Consider the following 10065-nt stretch of genomic DNA (forward strand, 5'->3'; position numbering starts at 1 on the left):
TTGCTGGTGAAAGTTCCCTTCTGTTGGTTTCAGTTTGCTTGGTCAAAGTAGAAAAGTAAACTTACCAGCTGAGGAGCGAGGAGGAAGAGCTACTAGAGTCAGGAGCAGGAGTTACGAAAGAGCCTTCAGGGACAATGGGACAGTGAAAAGAGCAGGGGGAGACGGGGGGAGTGTGCTCTCAGAAATTTACATTTTATCTTTGAGGTCCCCAAGTGTTGGATGTGTGATTGCCCTTCCTGCTGTCTACAAAATAAAAATTGAATATGGTTCAGGGAAAATGCTATTTCATTCTAAGAGGCTGCCTGTTTCTCAGGAATGGTCATCTTAAACTGTAAACATTACAAAAATGTTGAAAATGACCCACTATTTTCTATAAACTTGGTTGCTATTTAGTTCCCCTATCAATACCGCAGAACTGATACTGCCTAGGATGGAGATACATCAATGCTTATGTGGAAATTAAATCTGTAACTTTTTCTTAAACTCCATGGCTTCCTTAACATCCCATTCCCCTTGGAATTTAGGGGTGTCTGGTATAAGAAATGAGAAACATTTTAAGAAAATCCCGGCTAAGAATTACACAGCACAACCTCAGCTCAGAAGTATACAGCAGTAAAAAATGTTTAGAAACAAAACTCCGTAACTACTCTTAAAGAATTTTGTAAACCTGGGTCTGCCCAGATGTTTGCAAACTGGAAAGGTACTCCAATCACTTGACCGGTATGGGAACCAGAGGCTGGTCAGCCTTTTCTGTAAAACCCAGAGAGTAAATATTTTCAGTTTTGCAGATCATTTTGTTGTAACCATGCAGGTCTGCAATAAGAAAATGAAGAGCACTGGGAGACAGGAAACAAATGGGCATGCCCACACCCTCCCTTCCACTCAGGGCAGCTTCTCTGTGGTGGGGAGCTTTGCCACAATGACTTGTTTCTTTGTTTCCATTGGTTTCTTTGTTTCCAACTTACTGCTCAAGCTCAGAACTTCAAGTGAGCCTGGTCCTTCAGCATCCATGCAGAGAGAAGGCTGAGTGGGGGTGGGGACCCCACCTGACAGAGAAGAGAGATGGCTTGTCACCATGACGTGAGACAATCACACCTTCCGGGGAGAAAGGGAACAAAGATAAGGGAGGGGAAGAGCAGTGGGACCCCTGGCTCACCTGCCAGGCTTGCTCTCCCTCCACGGCCACCCTGGGGGCCTGGGTGGTGTTGGAACTCAGCTACAGTGATTAGGCTAGGGGACTCAGGATAATGGACCCTCTGTCTCCACACCGGGTTCCAAGCTCAGCCCCTCTAACTCTATTGTCTAAGTTTCTGGAACTCACCTGGAATAATACATGATCAGGCCAGACCCAGAGCCCAAACACGACAAGGGTCACGTGGGGTTGTAACCCCGTGCTCAGTGGTCGGGCTCTCCTTGCAAATCTGCAGAAATCCCTGTTCTGCCTCATTCCTGGGAGAAACCCCACATCTCCTCCTACTCTGTCTGCTTTACTCTTGAGGCTATTGTCCGGGAGGGATGCAGAGTCCTTGAACCTGGCCCTCCAGACGTACATAAGCAGCCTGTTCAATAAAACAAATTATGCACTTTTCCACATTTGCTAGTTTTTTGATTCCAGAAAGGCTGCGGGACTCTTTCTGTCTCCTGTGCCCCCACCACTTGGTGGCCCTCTCCTCATGGAAACACGATTTCCCACAACTGCACCCTGCCTCCAAGCTTGTCAGAGGGGAGTGACCCACAAAGACACAGGTGTTTGTGAGGATCCTGTCCCCCAGCAGAAAGCCTACTCTTGGAGCCACGGACAGGGTTCTGGCCTCCTGAGCTGCTCAACTCTAATTGAAAGCCTAAACTGGGGACCCCGAACATTGCTGAATGACTTTCTGACTCACCTTGGCCAGAGGGGCCTGATTTTTCTTTCCAGGAATGGATGTAGTGCAGCCTCCATTTTCAGGGCTGACATTCATGATGGATCTAGCTTCCCCAACTGCACCCCAGGAAGGAGAGGCCCTTCCATCCCACTGGCTAGAAACCCATCCCAGGGGAGTTCCGAAGCGCCGCATCGCTGTCAGGTCCAGCATCCCTACAGAGTGGCCCCTCCCCCTGATTGAGCCCCTTCCCTGGGCCTTCCCTGCCCTGGCATGACAACACCCCAGGTGGTGCTGGGGAAGGCAGGGAGTGCAGTGACGTGTGGGGGGAGCAGAGCCCCTTGCTCTGGAGTGAGGGTTCTTGGGGAGACCACAGAGCAAGGCACACACCACCCCCACCCAAACTCTTAGCCCAGCCAACACAGGGGCCGCTCTGCGCTCTCTCACCTTGTCTCTCCTCTGAGACTGCACCCAATCCGGCATCTGGCACCCCAGCCCTACCTCCCCTCTTATGACAGATCCCTTCTTCGTGGAAACTGCCTAGCAGCGCGTATTCATGGCCGGCAGCGGGCCTGGCGGATCTGCATTTCAGGTGCCCTAACTGGCCAGCCGTGCGTGCCTGGGCTCAGTCCTCTATCTTGCCCACCGGCAGCCTGGGTCCACGTCCGGTGCAAGGGGAGGCCGCGGAGCCCATGCTAATCACCACACACGGACAGGAGAGGGTACCCCTGCCTCCCTGCCTCGCTGCCCCTTGCCCCGCCCACTGGTGGCAGCACCGCCCCAGCCTCCGGCCGGCGCCACCTGCAGGTGAGGATGTCCGCGCGGCCCCGCCCTCCCCAGCCCCGCCCAGCTGTCCCATAAGCCTCCCCCCACCCCCGTGCTGGCCGTGCCCTGGCTCCCATTGGCCCCACAAGTTCTACCCTCGCACATCTAGACTAGGGAGGACGCACGACGCAAGCGATAGGGGAGGGCCCTGCGGCGTTGCCATGGTTACAGGCGCCGCGCTCCGCACGGGCCACAGTGCGCTTCTGGGGCGGGGAGCGGGCTCCGGAAGTGTGTAGCTGCCAGGGACCATGGCGGTGCTTGCTGCTGGGCTTGGCGGCTTGCTTGGCCGGGCGACTAGTTCTGACCTTGTCAGTAGGCGGCCGACATCCTGTCTGGGGCGGCGTCCCACAGAAGGTAAACGTACGTCCGCTCCGTCGGCGGGGCCGGTGGACATGAACCGTGGTGGGATCGGGGTTGGGGTGGTGGCCAGGGAGGGCTATGGTGCCGGGGAGCGTTTTGGGGCGGGGCGGGGCAGGGCTTGGGCACAGCCTCAAGCTTTCCTCCCCCTCAGGCCCTGGGGCTGGGGCCGTGAGTCTGGGTCTCCCTTGGTGGCTGCGTCCTCCCAGAACACCCCGGGAAGGGCAGGCTGAGAACCCATCTTAGATGAAGCGGGGCCTTACCCGGGTTTTGAAGAGCCCCAGAATCTGATGTTGGAATGGGGTGGTTTACCAGCCTTGTTTATCTGCAGGGAAATTTCAGTTCATTCCAGATGTTGGTACCTTCAGTCAACCTCAGGAATAAGATACAAGGGTCAGTGCCGATAAGCAGTTATCTAGGGCTTAACTCAAAATAAACTATGCAGGGTGTAGGGATGGTAGATGGGAGCCTCTCTGTTGAAGTTAGCAGTCTTATGGGATTAGAGGCCCTGGCTGAGGATTACATCCTCATCTGCAGTAATGGAGTTTGTGAGAAACACACAGAGAAGGGAGGGGTGTGGTGGCGGTAACTCATTACAAAATCCAGGACCCTTGCCTGGCTCTAGTGTAGAAGAGTCTCACCTAGGATAGGGCAGCAGTTATCAAAGTGTATCCAAGGCCCCTGAGGTGCAGGACCATTTTTATAGAAACGCCGGAATGTCACCTGGCTTTTGCACACTCTTGCTCTCCCGAGTCCCTGTGGGGTTTTCCAGGGAAAACCTGGCCTGTGATATCAAAAAACAGGGAATGCAGAGGCAGATAGGAGAATTCAGCTCTCACCAGTCCAAAAGAGATTTGCAGAAATTAAAATCACTGCTATTCTTCTCACTAATGATTTTTGTTTTGAAAAATAGAATTATATTTTGTTTAAGAGTATTAATGGTAACATACAGCAGATTGTTAATATTTTTAAGTGAATTGATGCACTTTTTCTAACTTCTTTTTCAACTTCTAACACAGGAAATATTGATAGATTTAACTCACATAAATAGCAGCCTTTTGGGGTTCTCAGTAATTGTTAAGAGTGTATAGGGTTCTTTAGAACAAGAAGTTTGTGAACCCCTGGAGAACGGGTGCTCAGGTGATAGTCAGGTGCTTAGTGGTGTTAGACGGACGCCAAGATGTCTTCCGCAACTGCTCCCGGACTTGAAGTAATTGGCCACATGGAAATGGGCGGACAGTGCCTCCACTTTACAAACCAGAAGCTGCCGAATGTGTCTGGAGTCTAGGCCATGGGCTGTGCAGGGATTCCCATTGTATCTGTTCTATCTAAGCCGGGATTCCTGTGAAGAGACCTGGCCCTGAAGACCCGCTCTCCTTTGCTCCCTGCCAGGTACCTTCTGTTTGACTTCAACCTTCCAGAGGGCTTCAGCCTCCGTAGGAACATCTGCATCCACATTGCCTTCCTGCTGAAGACCCTGCTGAAGATGGAGGAGCCGGTACTGGGGCCAACTCTACCACTGGCAGAGCCCCAACATCAACCAGGTCTGGATTCCCTGGTCCGACTCCTTTGACCTCCCAAGTCTCAACAGAAACATCCCTGACATTGAGTATGAGCAGTTCATTGCAGGTGAGGCGGTGGTCATCTAACTGGGGCCAGATGGTCATTGTTCTGGTTCCGATCTGAACATCAGGCCATCTTACTTTGGGCTTGTCAGTCTGCTTAGGGGCCTTGCTCATATTTCCCACACTGCAGGTGAATTTGGTTTTCCCATAGTTTTTTTGGGAAATCAATTTGAAGTGTATGAGCTCTATGTCCCCTCACCTCTGAAAATCCTGGCCTCCTGGTGAGATGGAGTGATGACAAGGAGGCCACTGCCACAGACCTTGTCCCAGAAGGACTCGCTCCCTGTGCACTCAGGGCTGTTCTTACCTGTAGGAAAACGAAGTGTGTGTAGCATGGGCGACGTGCTGAAGAAGGTATGTAACTGCCCATCCAGTATAATTTGGTCCTGCTCAAGCTACACATTTTAAGTTTTGTAAGAGGGAAGACTTCAAGATTTTCTTTGAATAAAGGTATTTAGAGCTTATCAATTTTTTTAAATTGAAATGTGGTTGATTTACAATGTTTTGTTAGTTTCAGATATACAGCTGTTTTGTTAGTTTCAGGTATACAGCATAGTGATTCAGTTGTACATATACATAGTCTATTCTTTTTCAGGTTCTTTTCCATTATAGGTTGCAAGATACTGAATATTGTTCCCTGTGTTCTACAGTGAATCCTTGTTGTTTGTCTGTTTTACATACACTAATTTGTATCTGTTAATCCCAAACACCTGTTTGCTTTTTAAGTCTGTGAGTCTGTTTTTGTTTTATAAATAAGTTCATTTGTATCATTTTTTTAAAATTCCACATATAAATTATATCATATGATACTTGTCTTTGTTTGACATATTTCACTTAGTGAGATAATCTCCAGTTCCCTTCAAGTTGCTGTAAATGGCCTTATTTCCTTCTTTGTTATGACTGAGTAATATTCTGTTATATCTAAATACCACATCTTTATCCAGTCATCTGTCAGTGGACGTTTAGGTTGCTTCTATGTCTTGGCCATTTTAAACAGTGCTCCTGTGAACTTTGAGGTGCAGGTATCTTTTGGAATTAAGGTACCCTCTGTATATATGCCCAGGAGTGGGATTGCTGGATTAGGTGGTAAGTTTGTTTTTTTTTTTTTGTCTTTTGAGGAATCTCCATACTGTTTTCCACAATGGTTGCACCAATCTACATTCCCACCAACAATGTAGGAGGGTTTCCTATTCCCACACCTCTCCAGCATTTATGGTTTGTGGACTTTTGAATGATGGCCATTCTGACTGGTGTGAGATGATAACATTGTAGTTTTGAGCTGCATTTCTCTGATAATTGAGCGATATTGAGCATTTTTTTATATGTCTATTGGCCATTTGTGTGTCTTCATTGGAGAATTGCTTGTTTAGTTGTTCTGCCCATTTTTGGATTTCGTTGTTTATTTATTTCTTATTCAGTTGTATGAACTATTTATATAGTCTAGAAATTAAGCCATGGTCAGTCTCATCTTTTGCAAATATTTTCTCCCATTCCATAGGTTGTCTTTTTGTTTTACTTATGGTTTCTATTGCTGTGCAGAAGTTTATAAGTTTAATTAGGTCTCATTTATTTATTTTGGCTTTTATTTCTGTTGCTTGGGTTGCTGAGATTGCCCTAGGAAAACATTGCTGAGATGTGTGTCAAATAATGTTTTGCCTATGTTTCCTTGTGAGAAGTTTATAGTGTCTTGTTTAATATTTAAGTCTTTAAGCCATTTTGATTTTGTTTCTTTTTGGTTTTTTTGTGACTCTATTGTATGCTTTTGATTTGTGGTTACCTTATTCTTCAAATATATCAACCCATTACTATATCTGTTTCCTTTAGACTGATAATCACGTAGGCTCCAACACATCCTAAGAATAACGAAGAAAAAAAAGAAAGAAAAAAAATCTATATTTTCTTGCTCCCCTCTCCCATTCCCACCTTTTGTTATTTTGATGTCCTTTTTCATTTTTACATCTTTATGTTTATTCTCTTGTAACTCGTTATTGCATTTCCAACTATGGTTGTCCTGTTTCTATAGCATCCTGCTTCCTTTCTGTTTAGAATAGAAACTTTTAATGTCTCTGTTAGGTTCAATATTGCTGAATTATCTCCCCTCCCCCTCTCCCCTCCCCCCCAGGCTTCTGAAAACTCAGTCCAGGAAAGCTAAACCATTCTAGCCTTCATCGGTTCTGGGAAAGCAATCTTCAGAGTGGGAAAAAACATTGAAAAATAATATTCTGTGAGTTGCTTTCTACCCTTGCCCAGAGATGAGAAACATCTGAAGGTGGGGGAAAAAAGTTGGAGGTGGGGAACACAAAGTCTTTTCTCCTTTTGCTACTGAAGAAATGATTGCTTTTGTAATTAGTGATGATGCCCTTTAAATTGGTGAGATCGAGATTCCACAGCTTCAGCGCCTGTGAATAATAAGCTGGGAGAAAGCTCTCCAGGGCCCCTGCAGTGGGAAAGGCAGCCCTCTGAGCACCTGTTATTCTGTATACTTCCTGCCTCCACACGGTTTCGCTAGGCACCGTGCAGGACAATGCAGTAACCCAAGGTGGAGGACAGGGAGACCCCTGCTGTGTGGCGAGCCAAAGGAGCCCACACTTGAAGGACAAAATGTAGAGTAGTGGGGCGGTCATAGGAACAGATGATGGTTGAGACCCAGGATAGTGTCCTGGAGTCCAGCAGCCAAGGTTGGTGGGGCAGATGGGGCCCTGGAGCATGGGCAGCCCTTGAGGGATCTGAAGCAAAGATAGGAACCAAGAGACTGGATTTGTGTGGGGGTACGGCTCCCCTTGGAGTCTGCGGGGCAGCTCAGTGAGCCCAGGGGAAGCGGGCACTTCCCCAAAGCTGCGTTGACAGGTCACAACCAACTCACTGGGGACAGAGGGGCACTGAGTCATTTTTAACTTTTTGTCCCTCTTCCTGGAAAAGGAACTGCTGCCTGTTAAATAGCCTGTGTCGAAAATGAGAATAAAAGACATGAAGCAAGATTGCCTCAAAAGTCATCCATCGTGTAGTTGTTAATAAGGGTCAAATGCAAACTTGAATAGATGAAATGAATCATTCATCAGAGGATTTTAAAACCCTTTGAAATAAAAATTCTTGCTCCCTTTGTTCTTCATTTCAGGGTTCACTTGGTGATAATAATAGTAACCAAAGCAACAGCAAACCCTTACAGAGCTCTGTCCTGCTGTTCCAGGAACGCTGTGTTCACGACCATCCAATGAGTAGGCACCACTATGAGTTCCACTTTAAAGGTAAGGACATTCATTATTCACACGGCTAATAAATGGCAGAGCTGGGACTTGAACCCAAGCTGTCAAGCCCCAGAGCGCCCTCTCAGCCCCTTCACTGCAGCTCATCACTTGGCATGCCCGACACAGGCCAGCATTTAAGAGCAGCGTGACCTTGGCCAAGGCTGCTTCAATGCTTGGTCTCTGTTTCCTCATCTGTAGAATGGGGGTGTGGGCAGTGAACTCTGTGAGCTCGGTGGTCACTTCCTCCAGCTCTGCTATTATTCTGCTTTGAGTTAGTTCGGTAAGTATCCGAGCCCCTACATGGCCCACACATGGGCTGGCCCTTTGCTAGGTCGTGGGTTACGGAGAAAAGTAAGATCAGCCTGCTTCTCCGAGGAGCCGTTGTCCCTCCACGGGAAGCAGTTGCGAGGCCCAGGCTCCCTCGCTGGCAGTCAGGGGCTGGGCAGGAAAGTCTGATAAGAGAAGATGGAGGCAGAGCCCCTCCGGGAACAGTGGTGGCCACACAGCTCTCAGGAGCGAGAGCCTCTGTGAAGGCTGCTGAGAGGGGATTCCTCATGAGGCCAGTAGTCCCCCCAAACTAAGCCCTCAGGACAAAGATCCAGCCAACCCTTCAGTGTCACCATAGAGCCAGTCCATCCTCATCACTGTGCCTCTGTGCTCCATTGTCCTGGGGCCTCTCTTCCCCCTACACCCAGAAGACTTTCCTCCCTCTCTTCTCTGAGTGTCCCCTCACTTCACACATGGTCCCTGCTTCCTGGGTAACCATCTCTGGAGTTGACACTTTTCCCCCTCACACCCTCCGTTTGATCAGGAGCTTCGGTTGACCTCCTTGTGCTCACTTTCCACCTTCAGATCATTGCTCTTCCTCTCTTGGGAGCACCTGGAAAACCCAGATCCTTTCCTAGAAGTGCCTGCCACCCTGGCCTCCCTGCTCATCTGCCTCAGTCAGGAGCACCTGGACCACCAGCTCTGTATTGCCTCACCTCCTACCATCAAAACATCAAAGTTGATTCTCCCTCCACCACCCAGTATGATCATTTTAGGGTCTTCTTCTCCGTCAGCCTGAGCCAGCCACCCCCCATTCACCCTATCCCCAGGCTCATACCAGGGCTTATCTCCTTACAGGGTCAAGCCTCTCTCCTTGAAGTGCCCACCTCTAGCCGTCCGGCTGCTTCTCCACCAGCCTCCCTGGCCCTCTTTCACCCTCACTGGGGCATCAAGCGCTGACTCCTCTGCTTTCCTGCCTGTCCACGTTCCTCTTACTTCCACTTCCCCAACTTCCAGCTCTGCATTCACAGTCAGCACTCTCTTTATGACAAAAAAAAAAACCCCTTGACCCTTGATCTTTTCAGTTCCTCACCAGGACGACTTCCATCTCGGTTCACCCAGCTCTATTTGTTCTGAGCCTGCAGGCAACAGGCTCTCCCAGCACAGATTTCTAAGACTACAAATCAATGCCCACCATGTTGCCACTGCCAGGCAATCCTCCAGGATTTCTCTAGTGAGCACATTTCCCCGCTTATCACTCAGTCATGTCAACATTCTCTGCTCTCTGTACACCTCTAAGCTTCCCTCTGTCTCTTCCCTAACTCCCAGCAGATGGCCTTGCCTCCTGCTTCAGAGAGAATGACATTTTACTGGAAAGGAACTCGCTCACCTGCAGCAAATCTGCTCACCTCACCTTTTATCTGTCTCTCTCCCACCTGGACTCTAGCTGTAGTTGTTCTTAATTTAGTGAGTTTAGTTGACATATATATACACAGTTAAAAGCATAGCACACTATAGGCTACCTTCTACGGCTTACTTTTTTAATTTAACATAGAGTGTGTGATTCATCCATTTCATTGCATGTACCTGCAGTTCATTTGTTTTAACTGATCTTAAGTATTGTGTGTGTGAAAATAACACAAGAGAATGGTAAGGCAGGATTCAGGATGCTGGTTACTTCCTGTGAGAGGAGGCCAAGAGCATGATAGGGAAAGAGGACACAGTATGTCACTGTCAATATTCCTGTTATGATGCTGGGTGATAAGTTCATAGCTGTGTCTTATAATACTAATTTTAATACATAAATACCTCTGAAAGTCACCTACGATGAGAATGTTTCATGAACCAAGACATACAATGGATAATATTACATCATTATTGTTA

The 10065-nt window shown here is 48.2% G+C and overlaps 1 long non-coding RNA gene across 1 annotated transcript; it reads left to right on the forward strand.

Annotated features, from left to right (window-relative positions):
- The first annotated feature begins 4471 nt into the window (after positions 1-4471).
- LOC140689809 (uncharacterized) lies at positions 4472-9012 on the forward strand. The gene is made up of 3 exons (XR_012064932.1): positions 4472-4673; positions 7785-7914; positions 8767-9012. It is a non-coding gene; the product is annotated as an uncharacterized lncRNA (long non-coding RNA).
- Positions 9013-10065: the final 1053 nt, after the last annotated feature.

Source organism: Vicugna pacos, chromosome 27 (assembly GCF_048564905.1).
Source record: "Vicugna pacos chromosome 27, VicPac4, whole genome shotgun sequence".
Lineage (NCBI taxonomy): Eukaryota > Metazoa > Chordata > Mammalia > Artiodactyla > Camelidae > Vicugna > Vicugna pacos.